This window comes from Penaeus monodon, chromosome 27 (assembly GCF_015228065.2).
Source record: "Penaeus monodon isolate SGIC_2016 chromosome 27, NSTDA_Pmon_1, whole genome shotgun sequence".
In the NCBI taxonomy this organism is placed as follows: domain Eukaryota; kingdom Metazoa; phylum Arthropoda; class Malacostraca; order Decapoda; family Penaeidae; genus Penaeus; species Penaeus monodon.
The window spans coordinates 35740567-35745003 of NC_051412.1; the positions used below are offsets into that span (position 1 = coordinate 35740567).

The 4437-nt window shown below is 35.6% G+C and overlaps 1 protein-coding gene across 1 annotated transcript in view; it reads left to right on the plus strand.

Moving 5' to 3' along the window:
- Positions 1-2090: 2090 nt before the first annotated feature.
- The window catches only part of LOC119590815 (zinc finger protein 652-like), a gene marked incomplete at its 3' end in the record, with an annotated part of 4691 nt that continues 2344 nt past the window's right edge, over positions 2091-4437 (plus strand). The window contains 1 exon segment of the mRNA XM_037939555.1: positions 2091-2163.

Consider the following 4437-nt stretch of genomic DNA (forward strand, 5'->3'; position numbering starts at 1 on the left):
AAGATAGATAGATAGATCATGACAGGAAATATATAATACATAACTTGCCAATAAACTTAAAGGTAAATTTTGATTATGCAATATGGTAAGTATATCAAGTAACTGCACATATTTTTAACAATAAAAATAAACATATTTTAGCTAAGGTTATGATGGTAGCCGTAATCACTGGGAAGATTACTAAGGCAACAATGTATAACCATGTAAGTGTCATTTTTATACAATAATATTCTTCAATATTAGGATTTTTATGATAACATATGAATTTTCTGGAGATAATCTACCCATGTTGAAAATGCTCTGAAGTAACTGGTAATGGATATATTTAATAATGAATACATATACCTATTGACCTTAAATGGCAGGATCTTTTTATATTCAGTCAACAAAATATATTGACAAAAATATTGGTTTATCATTTGAGATAAAATCAATGTTTCCAATCACCAGAATACAGAAATATATTGTGACAATACTATAAAATAGTTCAACTTCATTTTATTACAGGAATTCAACATCCTTCTACATAACCATATATATGGTATTAGAAGGTGATGTTTATGTATTCCACTGCTTATGTTATCAGGAAATTTATATAGCAGTAGTAGAAAAAGCTACCCACACATATATCTATGAGAAAAACTGTATTCTGAATATTTCACACTTGTATATTTTGAGTAAATGAATACTACTTTATAACATTAGGGTATAATAAATACTGAACCGAATATTATAAGGCATTAAAATAAGCAATAAAATCAGATAAACATTCTTGGCAGAGTTTGTATCTTATCAAGCATAAGAGCAAAAGGTTAAAGTGAATAAATGCAAGTCACAAAATCGGGAAATGAGAAACTGTCAGCTTTAAACATTTATTTTAAGGTATGCTTCCTACGCGTCCGTCCCTGAATCTAGCCACATTGCCTTTACTAGTTGACAATAAGTTTTAAATATTGTTGAAGTTGATGCCTTTCTAATTTGCCTGTTTATGTCATATGTCATATCAGTGTTGTCATAGGAAGCCATACTCTAAGTCAACGTTGCCATTAAAACCTATAACGCTGTGTAAATATTGCTGTTGGAGTTACCACCACACAAATTTTGCCATGTTTACCATCCTCATGCCAATATTGCCATTGGATTCTATATTATTGCCATAACGTTCTCCATGGTCATGTCAGGATTGCCAGTGGATGCCACATTAATATTGCCATGCCAAGTGACCCCATACCACCCCCCATGCATGTGGCACAGTTGCCAGAAGCGTCCAACATCGCCACATAAATGTTAGCCTGGCTGGAGGCGGGAATGTTTTGTGTCGCGAGAGCAGCCAATGCCATGCCGCCCCTCATCTCCATTTCAATTTGCAAAGGCTCTCCCCTCCCTTGTCTCTTGTATCGGGATGAATAAATCTTACTATTGTGACATAGACGGGTGTGTGTTTGGTGTCTTTCAGGTATATTATTTTTCATTTCAAGACAAGCAGGTACATATTTCAGATGAAATGCGTGCATATATCTGTGGTTACAAAGATGTTTTCTGCTAACTCTGTAGTCAAATGAATAGCTTTAAGACTTTTGTATGTTGGTTTAATTTAAGATTTTAAGTATTCTGGGCATACAACAAGCGATATCACTTGAATTAGTAAGTTTAAGAACGCCAGATGCCACTGTTAGTAATTGGTGCATCTCTCACAGTATATCATTAAGTCGTTTATATTCAGTTGTAAATTAGATGAATTTTATTGAATGAATACTTTATTTTCTCGTTTCTCATTCGTAGTTTTATTTGTTATTCTATTGCCGTTTGGGAATATTTTCACACTGGAAGTCTGTTTTTTCAAGCTTCCTATCACTGTAAGATGGTAAACGAAAAAAAAGTAGCAGGTAATGTTAATGATAAGTTAAATGATTCCATGTGCAATTCCCGTTTTCCTAAATGACCAAGAAATGCCATATAGAACCGAGAATACCTTTTCTAATCCCTCCAATATTAAAGGAAGGACAGATCATCAAAAAGAAAGCCCTTTTTTACATTGCCGATGAGATAGATGTTAAATGAAGTTAAATGCAGATTCCCGTTTTCCTCCTCCTCGGCTCTCCAAGTTGCCGCCATTTTGTTTTCGCGTTGGCTATTGACTTTCGTTTCCTCATGACTATTTTAGTAAGTTTCGCCCAATCCCAGGGACTAGTGAGGGTATCCCGGCCTCCTTTTTGAACGCCCTTGAGTCCCCTCGCCCTAGGAGTGGGTTGGGAAGGGCGCCCCGGGGACCGAGGCGAGAAGGAAGAGCTTAAACAAAGGATCCTTCGAGACGGGATCCTGCAAGCCTTTCAAAACAAACGGTTTCCTGCAGGACGGAAGTGGATTTGTCTCTCGCTCTCCCTTCCTCTGTTCATTCAGTGTCAGTTCGCGCCCTCGGGACTACAAGGTGGCTGGGCATTCCTGCGGCTTCGGGGGGAACAGTGTGTCTTAAGGGTGAAGGGTTAAGGGTGTGATATGAGGAGCAAGGGGAATATCCTCCTCCTTCGCCTCCTTCGCCTCCTTCCTTCCCTCTTGGCGAGTCCTTTGGGGATGAGTGCGGTTTCCCCCACGCTTGGGGAGCATCCTCTAGGACTCTGGAGGGAGTGAGAGTGCGTGATGTGCTTGACAGTGAGAATTTATGAAAGAAATTGATTCCTGGACGACGTATTAAGTGAACTGTAAAGGATATTTTTTTTTATGTCCTTTCAAAAGTGACCAGAAACAGGAAACAGGATGTGGATTGAAACCGAAAGTTGCATCTGTTGATAAGAATGTTGTGCTGGGCTAACAAAGGAAGCCAAGGAACAAGGAATTAAGTAGGAAATTTTGAGTTAGGGAGGCAACATAAACATAAACATAGGCATGTGAAAAACAAACATAACATTAACAGGTTTAGAAGACAACACAGTATCATTATTGATGCAAAATACAACAGGAAAGTAAACAACACTAACATAACATTAATATAACATTAGCATTATGTGACATAACAGTACATAATATAACATAAGAACAGAAACATCATCACTTAACATAGCTTAGCACTAAGACAACAATACAAACACATTCACAAGCTTAAATATAAAATTGTTGGTAAACAGAAATTTTGCTTAGTATGTGGCTTCAGTAGTTATATTTTGTTGTAACTTGTTTAAACATTAAATGTTTATTATGGCACTTCTTTATGTCATGGGAATTGTTGTTTCTTTACAGAGTTGGTTTACTGTAAGGTTAGGTATCAGCTTTTATTTCCATTTATAGAAATTTGAGAAAGACTTGGATAAATTGATTAAGTTGTATTTGTACTTTACAGTTTTATTGGATTTATTTAGTAAAGTATTAGGATTAGTTTGGTTAATTGTCAAATTGTTTATATATTAATATTGTTTTGGTGATTGATTAGGATAACCTCATTTTACCATTATGAAGAGTTAGTATTATTTCTGTGATGTGAATTTATGCTTAGAAACCATATCAGTAATATCAAGTATTTTTGATTGTTCTGAACTGGGTTTTGTCCTTCTAAGAAATAATTTTCTGAGGTTTACTTTGCTTGAAGTTGCCATGCCGCAGTTGGCACTCCACCATTTCTATCCTGGCAAGATCAAGCTTGTATACTTCAGATTATAGACCTTCTCCTACAGATCCAAGTGTCAAGTAAATCCCGTCTGTAAAAAGATGAGAAAAATTGTTTGGGGAGTCAACGTAGGGTCTCCTGAACATTTGCAAATCCATTTTAAGAACTTAGGACAATGGATTGTCAACAGAACCACTTCAATAAATAAACATATCTTAGAATATTAAGAGGTTGACTTTATGGTAGCTTATCAGTCAGTTATATAGGAATATGTTATATGATAAATGAAAATTGAAGTTGTAATGTTTTCCTAGGGTTATTTCACAGGGTAAATTGCATCTTCTGATTACCATTGCAGCACTGTTTGTGAATTAGCTAGAAATTTAACTAATCAGACATGATAATGGCACACCATTATTATTCTTAAGTAAATTTTTTTATTTTTTTTATTTGTACATTGTAGATCACAAATCTATTAGATATGTAGTTAGTGTTGTCATTTATAGAGGTATCATCTCATGATATGGCTTTTAATTTTAACCCTTGCCTGCCCCTGTAGCATATATATTACAGGACAGTTTTGTTGGTAAACTATGTAGTACATATACTGCAGAAACTTTCTAGCCATTTTATGGTGTTCTGGCATATTTTCTGCTTTGTACGTCAGTGCAATGGCATGGGTAGTGTTAGAAATAATGTGGAATACATGTGTTGCTCCTTAGCTTAGATATTCAAGAAACTAATGCAGTATAACAAATACCCAAGTTGCAAGACTGGACGTCAGTCTGCCTAATTAACAGAAAGACACCAGATCCCATGAGGTCTATGATCTACTGACA